General features: G+C 56.5%; 1 protein-coding gene across 6 annotated transcripts in view; it reads left to right on the plus strand.

Moving 5' to 3' along the window:
* Positions 1-1520: 1520 nt before the first annotated feature.
* The window catches only part of SOX13 (SRY (sex determining region Y)-box 13), a 42240-nt gene continuing 28130 nt past the window's right edge, over positions 1521-15630 (plus strand). For 4 of the 6 annotated variants that reach the window (XM_012726972.1, XM_012726975.1, XM_004685268.2 and 1 more), the window contains exon 1: positions 1545-2103. The gene's annotated coding sequence lies outside the window, so the exon portion shown is untranslated. Of the gene's footprint in view, positions 2104-12083; positions 12127-15630 lie in introns of those variants that run through there. The other 2 variants (XM_012726976.1, XM_012726974.1) reach the window with 2 other exon arrangements.

Consider the following 15630-nt stretch of genomic DNA (forward strand, 5'->3'; position numbering starts at 1 on the left):
CCTGGGAACTACTGTGGTGGTATAAGATGGTCTAGAAACTTCAGTGAGATAACTTCAGTCAGATAACTATCACTTAGTGGCTTTGACCTTAGGCTTTGTTTTTCTCACCTTGAAAATGGGTTTAATAATACCGCCCTTGTAGAACTGGAATAAAGAGTCTTGTGCCTAAGAAGTGGGCACAGTGGGAAATAGCTCAACCCAGGAAGAGCACGATAGTGGGTGGACAGGGTCTTTGGAGAAGGGCCCAACTTCCACCTGTTTGTTCCTCCTCTGTCCATCTGTTGTGGCTAAGGCTAGCCACCCATGATCAGGTTGTCGACTGAAGCCGACAGGGGACAGACAAGCAACCAGATAGGTAGAAAGCCCAGTCATGATGGCTGGGAGGAGGAAAGGCTTGATGGCATCTGGGTAACCCCCTTCCTGGTGTCTAAAATAGCTTTAGTCTTCCAAAGGTCAGCCCTTGACAATTCGTATTGCCTTCTCCTACCACTTTACCCAGTCCTGTTTCCATCTTCCACCCTCCCCCCTTGCCTTAGCTCCCAGTGGCATCATTTTACCCTGGCTGTTGCCCCTGTCTGGTAACCCTGGTAACCGTCCTCTTGCCTCCAGCTAGATCCATCTTATCAGAGACCCTGCTAAAGAGTCTGTCAGGGACTCCCTGCTGCCTTCAATCAATTGCCAGACACATATTCATCAAGGCCTCTGCCCATGGTAGCTGGGCACACGGATCTCCCTGTGAGCCAGAGACACATCCTTGGCCTGGAAGAGCTTCCAGTCCAGTGGGGAGGGGAGGGGTGGTGGTGGTTACCAGACTATCTGGAAGAGTTGCCATTTGGGCTGACACCTAAAATATGAATAAAAGGAGCTAGCCAAGGGAGGAGATGGGGAATGACGACATCCAAAGCCCTTCCCTCCATCATCTCATGACCCTTGCTGGCCACATCATTTATTTGCGGGCTAGATATATTGTAGGCATTTACGCAACACATCGAATTAAAGGAATCCACTACCTTATCTAGAAGGGGGGTGGTGGTGGTGGTGCTTGAGACTTGTTTGAGAGATTGCAGGAGGACAGGGTAGGGAGTGATCGGAGACATTAGGAAGTTCCCTAGCTGCAAGAGGGATCAAGTTTCTAAGGGAGAGCCTGAAATGGGCTTTTTACAAACCCTAAATCAAGATTACCTGTCTGTAGGGATTAGGAGGCTGGGAGCTGGAGTTCCAACTTCTTGGATCTTGTTCGAAGGATAAGATTCTCGTAGAGACCCTCATACCTGGGCAGTGGGAGTGGGCAGCGTCCATCTCGCCCGTTCGCCCCGCCCCGCCACCCCCACCCCCTGCCCCCATCCGCGCCACCCGGGAACCCCAGCTCTCCCCTTTCCGACAGAGGTTTCCAGCTGTCGGAGCCGGGATGGACCTGGCTGCAGGGAGGAGGAGGGAACTCTGTGTCCCTCCCTCCTTCTCCACCTCCCCACCCTTCCTCCCTCCTCCTCCCCCGGCTCGCTCTGTCTCCCTCCCTCTTTCTCCTCTGTGGCTGTGGAGTCGCCTCGCAGCCGAGAGCAGCGAGCGCCCGGCTCGCAGTCCCGGCTTGGAACTGAACTGTCTGAGCGTGGTTCCCGGCCCCCCGGCCCAGGGGCGGCGAGCTCGGGTCTGAGCCCGAGGCTCACGCTGCGGTCAGCCTGCGAGGCCGATTCCTCGCCGAGCCGGGAGCAGGGAGCCGGCGGGCGGGCCCGCGCCGCGTCCGGGCGAGTCGGGGAGCAGGACCGCGGAAGGCAGGGAGCCGGCCGCGAGCGGAGGGCAGAGGGCAGAGTGCAGAGAGCGGCCTGGCTTGGCCGAGGGCGCCGCCCGGCCGGAACCCAGCTCTCCGCCCCGGACGCCGGCCCGTCGTGGGGCGCGGACCCAGGGTGGCCACAAGTCCGCAGCGACTCCCCGGCCGACGGCGGGGGGCGTGCCCCCTCCCAGCCCAGCCGCCCCAGCCCCGCGCGCCGGTCCGCTGCGTCTCCGGGGCATGTGAGCGGGAAGCCCGGGCTGCCAGCCGCCAGGACTCGGACGGAGGAGGAGCAGGAGCGCGGACCCGGAACCCCGAGCCCAGCGCCTGGCTGAGTAGTAAGTGCGCCCCCTTCGCGCCCCTCTTCCCAGCCCTCCGAAGTTTGACACTCCCGCCCCCGCGTTTCTGGGCACACGCCGGCTCTCGGATCAGCGAGTTTGCACCCTGCGCAAAGTTTTTCGAGAAGGGACGAACCCCCACCAGCCCCCACCCCCAAACGCCGGCCAGTAGCGGTTCCCCGCGGCCAGACCTGAGTCGGTGCGGTGGGGGTGGCAGCCGGGTGAGGCCGTAAGTGGCTGTGCGCAGCGCGCGAGTCGAGCTTGGGGAGCCCCCCGCCCCGCGTCCGCTCCTCACGGACTGGCCCGAGCACTTGGTCTTTCTCACCGCCCTATCTAGGCGCGGAGTTCAGGGGTTCCCAGAGGAAGCCGGGGCGACCTCTGCGCGCCCCACGTGGGGCTCGGGTGCAGGACCCCAGACCGATCCCCCCTCGCCCGGGTTGTGCGGGTTGCCAGCCCCGCAGCCCTTCCCATCGTCCAGGTTCGTTCCCCAGCGGACCAGCCGGGCGCTGCATCCTGTTTGTTTTCTGCTGGGGCTGCTCCCGTTTCACCGCCCCCCACCTCCCACCCTGGCCTTGTTAAGAGCCCCCCACCTCGGCCTTAGGATGTCGGGGGTGAGTCTTCTTTCTGATTCCCTGCAAAAGCACATCGTGCCCGGGGGTGGAGGGGTGAGGAGGTGGGGAGTGGGGCTAGTTGCTCTGTTCCCAGCGGCTCGCCATTGTTTTCCCACCCGCGCGTTCCGTACGTAAACACACACACACACACCACACCACACACACACACACATACACACACGCACACGCGCGCGCACGCGTGTCTGCGCGCGCGCCGGCCGCTTGAATCCCAGACGTGTGTGTGTCTGTGTGTGCGCGCGCGCGCGCGCCCGCCGGCTGCTTGGAGTCCCCAGACACGCAGGGATCCCCGCAGGAGGCTGCCGCTGCCCGCCGGCCTCCCAGGCAGTGGGCGCCCCATGACTTGCCCGGCGCTGGAGAGCCCCCGAGTCGTGGGGGCTGCCAGAGCGTCCCGGGTGGGGCGGGGAGCCGTGCCTGGGCGGGAAGTGAATTTTGAACTTCAGCCCTGGACCTTTCCGGGAGGACCCCGAGCGCACGAGCGGCGGCTCCCGCCCGGGAGGGCCGACGGCAGCTGCAAAGTCTCCAGCGGCTCTCTTGGCAGCCGCCTCGGTGACAGGGGCTAGGAGGAAGCCGAGGAGTTTTCCTGGGAAGTTTGCTTTGACTCTGTGGGAATTTCCGGGCAGGGTGCCTCGGCGCTGGCGCTGGTGCAGGGGTCTGACGAAAGGCAGCCGAGAAGATGCGGCTGCACGGGGCGGAGTTTCAGCGACCCAGGGTCCCGCCATGCCCCTTCGGAAGTAGCCCGAGAGATGCTGGGATTCGGCACATTGTGATCTTGATGCTCATTATGGGCAGCGTGAGCTTGCTCCAGTCTCTTATTTATTTTTTTCTAGATTTTGAGTGGTTAAGAGCCAGAGGCTCTGGCCTTAGGTCTTAGATAATGCCACTGGGGCCGTGACCTTGAATCCGGTCTGTAAAATGGGCCTAATATGAAGGCTACCTACCCTCTGGGGTTGTTGGGGGTTAAAGGTCTTAAGAAAACAGCTCAGAAAACAGTCCTGGTATCAATAGTAAGTACTGGAGCAATGCCAGCTGTTGTTGCCACTATGACTTAACTGACCTGCACAGCACCCAGAAGGGCACTTGGCGATTATGCTCATTTAATCAATTATAATAATTGTTCACGTCTGGGATGGGAAAACCTCACATTTCTTCCCACCCTCCCAGATCTTGACTTTTCAGATCTCTCCTCTACTTCCATCTCGTTACCTCTTTTATCTTTTCTTTTTGCCCTTCCTTCCAATTTTTGTGAAAGGCATGCGGATCCCTCCTTTCCCTCATTCTTAAAAATTGGACACACCCATCAGGCTCCAGGAAGGAAGCTTCTCCACACTGTGTCCCCTGAGTATCCCGTCCAGGGCTGCTGGCTCAGGATTGGATGTGCATTTGTGTCTCTCAGGGGCTGGATGAATTTCCGGAGAGAGGAGCCCAGGTGTCTGGGTCCCTGGGGAAGAGGCAGGTGGAGTAGGGCTGGAATGTTCCTGGGGGAGCTGAGCTCCTTGGGCAGTGTTTGTGCCTGGGGCTCACTTGGGAACCTGGAACATCCCTGCTGCCTGGCTGTAGGGCAGACTGGCTGTAGGGCTTTGGGTAAGGGAGGGGCAAAACACTCTCACTTGGCACTTGCAGGGAGAGTGTTCTCTAGGAGTTAGGTTTGTCACTGCTCCTAGTCTGAGTCCGTAGGTGTGCAGCACAGGTTGGGGGTGAGCTGGTAACAGGAGCATGATGCGTGGTTCTTTCGTGCTTAGCTTGCAAGTGGATAGCTGTGAGTGGTGGTCACCTGCCCTTTTTTTTCAATTATTATAGTAGTTTATTTTTACATCATTTTGAACCTTTTTCCATCTCAGCCGTCATCCCCGTGGGCTTCCCATCACCAAATCACCCGTGTGCCATCACCATAGTTCGATCTGCATTCTTTTTAACAGAAATTTATCGAATTTCTATTTTTTGCCACCCCTCCCCCCCCCACACCCCAAGGCAGGGTATGTGCTTTCAGGGGGCCTCCTTTTGTGTGAGGACACAGACAATAAATAACTTGAAAATAAGTAACCAAGATGATATTATCGGCTCCTATGTGATATGAAAGGGATCCTGCAGGGTGATGTGGAGAGCACCTACCTGTGTGGCTTGGACTACTGGACTGGGAGACCAGGCCAGCCAGCAGGGAGGGGGGCAGTTTAGCTGAGCCCCGAGGGTGACACGCGCAACCAGATGCACAAAAACCTGAAGGAAGGGGATTCCGGGCTGGAGAACAGCAGATAAAAGATCCCTGGGACTAGAACAAGAGCAGAGAAGTCAGAGCACCAGTCTAGTCTCAAGGGCTTGGTAAAACCAGTTAGGAATCTGGACTTCATGGCCAGGGCCACTTGAGGTCCTGGGAGTGACGTGATCTGATTTATGATTTTTTACAAAGATTTATTTTTATTTTTGCGTACAAGAACTGGGGTGTAGGCCAGTGTTGGGTTGGGGGGTGAGAGGATTTACCAGAGACAGTGGGGAACAGAACAGCGGATCTACTGAAATACATTGCTGAGGGGAGCAGTGGGCAAGACAGGAGAGGTCTGCTGCACCATGTGGGTCACCTTCCTGGCGGGGGATTGAACTCATGCTGCAGCGGCTGGCTATATATAGCTTGATAATGCTGAGACTTAACCCCTTGATTTATGACACCAGGGATCTGTTGATTTATGATTTTAAAAGACTGGTGCACAATAGTGGTCAGAGTTTCCCCAGGGGAGGGAAATGGTGCCCGAGGAGTGGAAGGGGAGAAAGGTGGTGTTCACCCAGTTCTGAGGGTAGTACCATGAGCAAGTGTCACCTGTATCAAAACAACACCCAAACAGCACCGGTTAGGAGAACAGCATGCAATCTAGAAAATGCATAAGTAATGGAAATGATGCTCTACACCCATACTGTGTAACGCTGGCCTTGTGCTGATAATTATCTCTGTACACATGCCCAGCATTCACGCAGGCATAGAGAATGGGCTAGAAAGCTACTTTGAAATGTTTACAGTGGTCAAGCTACAGTTGAATCATGAAGGTGATTTTTCTTTCTGTCTTTTGATTTTTCAAGTTTCTATGAATGTTATGAGTTACCTTTGTAAGTAGAAAGCATGTAGAAAGAGGGGCCCTCCCTGGTGGCACAACAGGATTAGCCCTGCAAGCTAATCACAGCTGCTTCAGTGGGAGTCCATCCCTGGTCTAGCCCGGAGGTGACCATGGTGCCCCCACAGGGCTCAGCAGACCTCTCCTGTCTCTCCTGCTGTAGTGTACTTTGTGGATCATTCTGTCTCTGGCACATCCTCTCACTGCCCCTGCACCTCTGGCCTGTCCCCCAGTTCTGTATGCATAAATAGATAAACCTTAAATAACAAAAAAAGAAAACGCAGAGAGAGATTGCTTTGGCAGCGAAGGTGAGAAGAGTTTGAAGGAGAGGCCAGTTAGGAGATGGATTTAGAATTGAGATAAACCTTGGATTAGGGTGGGCCAGTTGAGATTGTTCTGGAGGGAGAGCCGACCTGTCATGGGGGCAGCATTGGCTGCAGTGATGCTCTGCTTTTGCCTAAGAGGGCGTTTGCCCCAGCTCGGGTTTGTGGTAAGGACTGCTGGGGTCACTGGCGAGGAAGGACCATCCCTAATGCTGCCCTGTCTTGCCTCCTGGTGCGAAGAGCTCCATCCTGACCTTCCTGGGAGTAGATTCAGGACAACAGCAATGTCAGCTGTGAGAAGATTTAGAGCTTGGGAGACAGTTGTCACAAACATGCCGAGCCTCTGTTTTACCATCTGTGAAATGGGACAACAGAGCTTCAGGGGGTCCCTCATGATCTGTCTGGAGCAGGGCTGGGGAATTTAAGGGTCTGGGCTGCTGTTGCTCTCAGTCTGCTTCCCCAGAGGATCTAGGTATTCCCGCCCTCCAGGCTTGACAAGGGTTGACAAAGGTTTTCTCTTCTCTGGGGGGGTCCTTTGAGATTGGGCTGCTCCTTGGAGTAGGTCACCAGGAAGCTGGTGCCTCTGGAAGAAGTGGAATTCAAATGCAGCTAAGCCTGCACGCCCCCTCCCCCAGCCATATTCAGGGGTGAAGCTGAGTATTTGAAAAGGGCTCTGTGCCTGGAAGGCCCAGCCAGGCCCCACGTAAGTCGTGCTTTGAATGGGAATCATTTCTGCGCTCAGTGTGTTTGCTTAAGAGGGCTCGCTCCTGCCCCAACTCGTTGCGGCCCTCACCCTCCCTGAGTCCCTTTCCTGGAACCCGATGTGTTAACCAGGAGGGCTGTCACAGTGCCTGGGACCAGACTGGGGACCCAGGGCGTGGGGGGGGGCTTCCACATCTGTCATCTCCCTACCTGTCTGCCAAGCAGGAAAGCAGCCGGGGTGGGGGTCTTTGCCTGGCCACCTCCGTTTTCACGTCCCTCCCTCCCTTGCTGGGGAGACTCCATGAGCAGATTTGTTACTGGGTGGCTCCGCACTGTGCCTCCTTCTCTGATGGGGTGACTCTTTTAACAAGCCAAGTGCTTGAAGCAGTAATGATGCGGTAGTTGCTTCCAAGGAGTGGGATAGGGTTGGGCAGGATGTTTAATTTACCCTGAGTGCTCCTTGTAGTCGGAGACCCCTGCTATGCTGAGCCTCCTGGGGGCTAAGAAAAGGCCCTGCAAGGCCCACTCGCCACCCTCCGGCATTTTCTTCATTCTCCTGCTCTGCTTGACAATCACCCCTGCTCCTGTGATCTGACCCAGCGGTCCCTCAGCTCCCAGGCCCACTCTCAGGTGTTACCAGGGAGGACCTGGGTGGACCCAGAGGGGAAGAGTGACGGCACTGTGGAGGACTTGACCAAGCTGCCACTGTGGAGGACTTGACGAGGGGCCCCCCCTGCCTTCTCCCAAAGCCGTCCATGGGCCCAAGATGCTCTGAGGAGCCTGGGTCTTACGGTGTTCCCATGGGGACAAGCTAGGAGAGCTGTGTGCTGAGATTTATGCCCAGGTGTTAAATGTTCCCAGCAGGCACATTTTTCTGAGGGGGGTTTGTGTATGGGATGGTAGAGAAGGAAGAAGGGCCAGCCACCACCCTTTCCCTAAGGGGCATCACTGCTGGGTCCTGTCCCTCCCCTGGGAGTCTCCCGCAGGCCCACAGATCTGAATTCAGTTCCCTTCACTTTATTCAGCTTCCCTCCCCCCTGCAGTGGCCTTAGCATTTAAATGGCCTTGGCTAGGAGCCCTATAAGCAGCCCAAGGGATTTGGGCCTGGCTGGAGGGGGCAGGGATTTAGCGCTACCCCCCACACTGCCCTCCAGCCTTCTGGCCTGGGGTCCGAGCTAGGGTTTCAGTGTTTCAGCTGGAGAGGACAGCTGGAAGGCCAGGCCCACCTTCCCGGCTAGTGGTTTTGGTCGGTAATCCCTGCCAGGCCTGAGCTCCCCCCGGGATCCGCCCCAGAGGAGACCAAACTGCCCTCCTCCCTTGCCTTACCTCCCCCAGTCCCCGCCCCTGTTTCACTCAGAATGGAATGTGCAGCCTGTGGAACTGGATGGGGTGAAAACGAGTTCCCGGCGGGCCTCTGTCGGGCCCCTGCCCCTCCCCCCTAGAGGGTGGGGTGCCTTGGGGCCAGCCCCCCACTCTTGTTTAGCTGTAGGTGCCCCTGGGCCTGTGCTGATTTGGGGTGAGCCAGGTGCCTTGGGGGGGTCCTGCTCCTGACCTTGGAAAGAGCGGCTGGGGCGGGGCCTAGGGGCCCTCTGAGCGGCCTCGCGCAGGGCTCCACCACTGCCTTTGTTGACCTTTTTAAAAATTATGACTGTTTGCTTTCTTATTTCTTTATTTTTGTCATTTCCAAAAGTAGTGCAACGACATCTATGACTTTTGTAATCAGAATGGGGGAATTAAATATATCTAGAATTGCCAGACAGTGCTTTTTCTTTGGAAGACCGAGCGTTGGCTTAACCTGCACCAGGAAAGCAGAACAGGGTCCCTGGAAGGAGGGGTGACTGGAGATGGGGAAGAAGCCTGTAGGGGGGTAGCTTTCAGCATGAGTTGTGGCAACCCCACCATCCCCGGTGAGCTTTAGACTGGGCCTGGCATCTGGGAGGAGGCCGGAGAGGGAATGCACAGGTGTCCTCCCTGACTCAAAAGAGTTAACTGTTGCCTGGCCACCCTAGGCGGGGCCTGTGTGCCCCTGGGGTAGGGTAGGCTGGGGTGGGGATGAAGATCTGGAAAACCTCTACGCCCCACCCCTCAGCCTTCTAAAAGGAACGGGAAGTCATTCACCCATCTCTGAGGCCTGGTTTGGCCTGTCCCTTGAGGGGTGGGGAAGTAAGGGAGAATAGAGGGCTAGTGGGAAGGGCATGAACAGAAGCCTGTGCTGGTACTACTGGCGCCAGGCTGGGAGGGGTGGGGGGCTGGGGCTTGGGGACTGAATAGGTGAAAGCGCAAGGGAGGGGCCAGGGAGGGGCCGGTCCAGGCCCTGCCATTTCTTTAGCTTTCTTGGGTGGTGGAGAAGGGGTGTGTGTTAGTGTGCAAAGGGTGTATGTGAAGGGGGTGTGTATGTGTGAGTGAAGGGTGTGTGTGTAGGCAGGCAGGCCGGGGCCTGTGCTCTGAAGACCTTGGGCAGCACCTCTGGCCTTTTGAGGACCAGGCAGTGCCTCTGAGAGCCCCAGGGACACAGCGGGGACCTGACCAATATGAAGGAAAAGGGAGCATGACTGGGGAGAGCCAGAGCTGGGCTAGTGCTGGGAGTCTGAGCGGCACCTCTCCTCCCTCCCCCTCTCCTCCCTCCTCCCTGAGCTCTCCGGGTCCTCCAGGGCCATCCTTCCTCTCTGAGCCCGGTCTCACCAGGAGTGGGCGATGTGGGGGGTACTCTTGGTAGAATGAGGGGCCAGAGAAAGTGGAGAGGGAAAGAGCCAATAGGGGTGTACCCCTAGCTGGGGCAGGTGCAGGGAGGCCTTCCCTCTTAATTGGGGTAGAAGACTCAGCCTTCACTCACAGTACCAGGGGGTAGAGAAAGGGCCCTGTGTGGCACTCTTGGGGGTCCAGGGGCCGGCAGGGGAGGCTTTTCCACTTTCTGAAGTTCCTGCCTGGGCTTGACTGGCCCACCAGACGGGTCAGTGGGCCTGCTGTCTCCACCCTGGGCCTGAGAGTTGTCCTGTGCATGGCCTGCGGGACCAGCTTAGAGGTTCGGGACCTGAGGCTTCGTGAGATAAGTTCCCCTCTCGTCTACTAGCTCACTTGGTCTTAGTTGCACACTCCTCAGTATGACACCCGCAATTTGGAGGTGATTTTTTCTTTTTTTTTAAAAAAAAGATTTATTTACTTATGCACACAAGAGCTGAGGTACAGGCCAGAGGTGCGAGGGGTGAGAGGGTTCACCAGAGACAGTGGGGAGCAGAACAGGCAGATGTACTGAAACACTGCTGAGGGGAGCAGCAGGCAGGTCAGGAGAGGTCTGTTGCATCTTGTGGGTCAGCTCCCTGGCTGGGGAGTTGTAGCTTCATAGTGTTGTGCTTTAACCCATTCCGCCACTGGGGAGGGCCCAGAAGGTGATTCTTTTCAATATCTCCCTTTCCTGGAAATTGACTGACTTAAGAGCTTGGGGAGCCAGATTTGAGGGGTGGGCTTATGGGTGAGGATCCGTGGGTTGGGCAATTTAGAGAGGGTCTGTGGCGGGGACCTTCACCACCTTCCTTGGGTCAGTCCTAATTGCAAGACACCCTCTGTCAAGGCTGGTTGGGTTGAGGGGCTCAGAGATGAAGCTGGGAAGTGGGGGAGAGTCTGGGAAGGAGAGGAGCTTCCTGCCCCAGACAGCATTCCCTCCCCACACCCCCTGGCCCTGGCCTTCAACCTGTTGATTTTCTTCCTTGTCTCCTAACCTGCCATCAAAATGCAGGCATCCCTCATTGGGGACTCTGCCCTTTGATCTCTGAGGAGATAACTGGTAAATCAAGTTTACTAATCTAAGTTCTGTGCTGCTAGCAAATTAACAGGTAATTCCTGAAGCTCACGAGCCTTTTAACCAGCCACAGGGGCCTTATTAATCCAAGAGGTGACTGTCAGAGTGGGAACCTGGGGTGGAGGTGGTGTGGATGTTTGGGCCTGTGGGGGCCTGTGCCCTTCACCCCTGCACTCCCAGATAGGGAGGGAGTGTCTACCCCACGGCAGTGCCTGCCAGGTTGGGGGACCTGATGGACCAGCGCAGCCCTGACTCAGCTTGGAGAAAGATAAAGAAAAGCAAAGGATCAATTCTGACACTGGCTGACTAGAAGCATGGGTGGGGAGGTGCAGGTTGGAGCATGATGAGAGCACCCAGGAGGGACACCACAACCAGATCTGAGCAGTCAGGAAAGGCTTCCTGTAAGAGGAAACATAAGAACCTATGGGGTGTGAGGAAGAGACAGCTTCAAAGAATCAATCAGAGAAGGTTATAAAGACAGATCTCTCCACATCTCCCAGGGACTCCAGCTAGGTCTTCACGGGTCTGTCAGATAGCTCTGCCCCCACCAAAGGCCCTTGTGCCTTTGGGACTTCTGCAAGGAAGGTAGATGAGGTACCGCTCGAAGACCGGTACCTCCTGGCATCTGGAGGCCAATGTTTAGCTGGGAGCTGTGCATGCTGGCCCGGGACAGCGTTTGCATGCACTCACGTGCATGGGGCATGCGCTGCTGCAGTGGTCTGCGGCTTCCACTGGACTTGCCACAGTGCAGTGTGTGGCCCACCTGTCCGGGGATGGAAACCCCAGCCTCTCCCAGGCAGCTGCAGGGGGCGCAGGATGGGCCAACTGCAAATTAACCAGGCTGGCGTGAAATGCCTTTGCTTCTCTCCTCCCCTCTTGTCCCTCCCTGCCCTCCCGAAAATCAACAACTGTGTCAACAGCAGGGTGATTGTGCTTGGCCGGCAGCCTCCAGGGCTGCCAGGACCGGGCAGGTGCTGGCAGGGGCGGCTGGAGCCCCACGCTGGGCCTGGCTGCCAGGGCTGAAGGATAAACAAGGCCGCACACAGGCTGGCCAGGAGGGAGGGCAGGAGGCAGGCCACAGGCAGGCAGGAGGGAGAACAGGTGTCTCAGGAGCACTGCAGACACAAAGGGCCTCTTGTCTCCTCCCCAACCTGGGAGCAGCCACCCTCCCCCCTGTCCCAGGCCCAGCCCCAGCCCAGTGTCCAGTGGCCGGGTCAGCCAGAGGATGCTGGGAAGGAGGAAAGGGCAGTGCCACCTTCCAGACAACCCCAGCCTCTTGGTGCTTGTTTTTTCCTTGAGACAGAGGTGTAACCTGCCCATTGGGGACCAAGCACCCTGGCCATGAGGCCTCTGTGGGTCCATGTCCTGCTGGAAATACAGCAAGGCCTCTCGCTCCTGCTGGGCCACCAAATGGGAAAAGCACCTGGAACTTCTGGCAAGAAAGAAGCGCTGAATGTTGGGAGTGATAGAAGGTAGGGCAAGAAGTGGGGAGACCTGGGCTGTGGGTTCCAGGCAGGGGGGGCTAGGGGCTAGGAGCTGGAGGTGTCTGGGGTGTGGCAGCACCCTCCTTCCTCTGTACCTCTTCATGAAGCAGGCCTTTTTAGAGTCCCCACTGTGCAGGCCCTGCTGGGGTCAGGGAAGCAAGGACAGACAGACAGACTCGCGCTCACTGTGTGATCTTGGGGACATAACTGAGCCTCAGTTTCCTTATCTGTAAACGAATGTGGTAACAATAGAACCTCCTTGTGAGACAGTTGACTGTGTGAAGAGATGAAGGCTGTTGTGTGGTAGGCTATACAAGAGCCTTACTGTCCTTCCCTGAGAGCGACCAAGGGCCTGAGGGAGCTGGAGCTTGGGAGGCAGCCAGGTGAGCATCTGCAGTCCAGTCAGGTTCTGAGTTCAGTGATGTGTAAAGGCTCTGGGCTGCCCAGAGAAAGTCAGCTCTCCTAGGATGGTTAGGGTGAGGCTGATAAAGAAAGGGCATTTGAGCTGGGCTTTGAGGGAGGTGCAGGAGTTTTCTGGTCAAGAATGTAGGAAGGGCCTTCTTCGCATGGGCAGCCAGAGCTGGCACGTGCTGACATCTGCACCTGCGGCAGCTGAGGGCATCTGGAGGGCAGCGGGCAGCCGGGGCCAGGCCCAGGGGGGCTCTGTGTGGGCTGGAAGGAGCAGTCCCACCCCCTGCTTGCTCAGAGTTGGCTGCCAACTTTGATGATGGCTCAGTATCTTTCTCGCTCCTCCCCACACAATGCGTGAAGCACAGCTCAATGTCGCAACATTTGTAGAGAAGAGGGAATGTTTATAGTTGAGTGAAAACACGGTCGGGAAGTTCTGAATTTGAAACTTTGGGATTTTGAGCTTTAGTATCGGGTCACTTAATTTCTTTTTTTTTTTTAATTTTTAAAATTTATGTATGCATAGAAGAACTGAGGCCCAGACCAGAGGTACGGGGTTGGGGTGGGGGTGTGAGAGGATTCACCAGAGACAGAGTGGGGAGCAGAACAGGCAGATCCACTGAAATTCATGCTGAGGGAGCAGCGTAAGGTTTGCTGTGCCATGTTGGTCACCTCCCTGGCCGGACATCATACCTGTGCTGTACTTTGACCCTTTGAGTCACATCTTTCTTGTGCAGCGATTGAGATAATGGGATCTTCCCGTGGCAGGGTTGCTGTGGAAACTAGAAAAAAGGGGTGCCAGGGGCTGCTGTGCAGTGCGGCCTTGCCCATGTCCTGAACCTTGCCGGGCCTCGTTCTCGTATGTGTCATGGAAACAATGGCTTATCTCCTCCATTTGCGCTGATGATTTGTGAGCCAGGCTGCCCATTTCCTGGGTAGGTCAGCCAGGCCGGGAGGCCCAGGGCCAACAGGGCCAGGTGCTAACCTTTCTTGGGCACCGGCCGGGCCTGCTGGGCCGAAGCGGAGGGAGCTGACTCCGCTCTGATGTCACCAGTGCTTCCAGCCCAGGCGCTGCTACCCAGGCCTCAGCCAGTGGGGCCTGGTCCTGCGGGGACCCTCACATCTTCCTTCCACTTCTATGCTGGTGTCAGGGTGCTAGTGGCCAGCTAGGTTGGTGGGCACCAGCAGAGAGCAGGCCCCGGTCCTGGTCCAGGAGGCCACTTTGCCTCTTGGAATGTCGCTCTTCTCATTTGCAACTTGGGAAGGACCATTTTGACCTTTGCCTGTTGCTGTGACCACAGAGGCCGATGAGGACCACGACACCCAGCCTGGCCCCATCCTGCATCAGCGTGGCTGGGCCCTCCAGGGTGCCTCCTCCTGCCTCAGCACAGCCTCACGAAGCCTCATGATCAAGAAGGGCAGAGAGTAACCCACGCTTAGTCCTGAGGAGAGAGATTTGGAGACTGGAACTTGTCTGCTGGGCCGGGCGACCTGGTCCCACCCCTGTGGGTCTGCAGGGATGGGGCTGGCCCATGTGGCATGCTGACCTGGACGGATGCGCGGAAAACCCAAGATCTTGCAGTGGGGCCCAATCTTCTGCCTCTGGTTTGAGGAATTGCAGAGGGAAGGGCTAGGACATCAAGGAGTGTCTGGAGCCCCCTGGGTCCCCGACAATCATGGGGAGCCCATCCTGAGACCAGATCTGGGAGGATGGAGGCCTTGGAGGAAGCCACGGCGGAAGCCACGGCAGAAACCACGATTCCTCTCCCCTCCTCCCACACTTGCTACCTGGCCAGAATAGCTCTGTTTTCTCTTCCTCCACTTGTTTCAGGTAGCTACAGGAAGGTGAGGCCAAGGAGAGAAGCCGGAGCCAAGAGGGTCGCTGCTGGGGGCTGAGAGCAGCACTGGGGCCCTCCTGCGTGGTCAGATAGCTTTCTTGCTAGGGGGAACTGAGTAGGGGCTGCTCTCTCCAGAGCATCAGGGACACTGGATTTTTCCAAGGGCCATTTACATATTTACATGTGATTTGCATAGAGCCAAGACCCTGAACACAATTTTACAACCTAGCCCCGGGCTCGGTCAGATGCGCCTTTTACTATTGTCTCTTCCAAAGATGGCTGCTTTTGGTGGTTTGTTCTCATCTGCGTCTTCTGCTCCTGTCCCACTGACTCCTTGCCAGCCCTGTCACAGAGGGCAGGTGTCTGGGAGCGAGGTGTCAGCTTAGGGTCACCCTGCTATTGATCTGCCCCACCCCCCCAGCCACGCCGCTGGACTTCAGCAGATCACACAGGACTCCACCATGGCCTGGCACCCCTCCCCTGTGAATGGGGACCGGGGTTCGGGGTTACCTACACAGGCAGGTGCTCACTGCTTGGCTGGACAAATCTGAAAATAAAGGGAAATTGGAGACAGAAGGAGTGTTGGAAGTCAAAGTCACACTGAGTAGGCTCTGGGGAACCTGGCTTTTGTACTGAGAGAGAGAGGGAGAGGCTGGGGGGTGAAGTCAGCCTTGGGGGCCTAAGGCAGTTTTAGGGTCCGTTGCCCCCTATAGCATGTGTCTCATCTGGGCCTGGTTGGAAATTGTGTTGCGATGAGAAGGACTTCTGTTATCTATCTATCTATCTATCTATCTATCTATCTATCTATCTATCTATCTATCTATCTATCTATCTATCTATCTATCTATCTATCTATCTTTATTTATAATATTACAGTTTATTTTTACATCATTTTGTGCCTTTTTCCATCTCAGATGTAATCCCCATGGGTTTCCCATTACCGAGTCACCCGTGTGTCATCACCATAGTCCCGTGCACTTCCCTCCCCCCCTGTTTGTTATTTAATTTTTGAGATTAAGAATCTGTTAGGAGCAATTTATGACACCTAAGTCCCCAGCCAAGCACATTCTGTTCTCCAGTGTTGGGGTTCATGTCGAGAGCGGGGCCGGAAGGAAGACAGGTCAGTGACTCGGTGGTAGGGTGGGGGACAGTTTCAGCATGGACTGAACGGAAGCCAGCTTTGTGTGAGGACATGGCTTCCGGGGCCATGTCTCCCCACGTGGACCCAGAGGGCTCTTGGAAGTGG

This window comes from Condylura cristata, unplaced genomic scaffold (genome assembly GCF_000260355.1).
Source record: "Condylura cristata isolate star-nosed mole 26May11 unplaced genomic scaffold, ConCri1.0 scaffold00018, whole genome shotgun sequence".
NCBI classification, from domain to species: domain Eukaryota; kingdom Metazoa; phylum Chordata; class Mammalia; order Eulipotyphla; family Talpidae; genus Condylura; species Condylura cristata.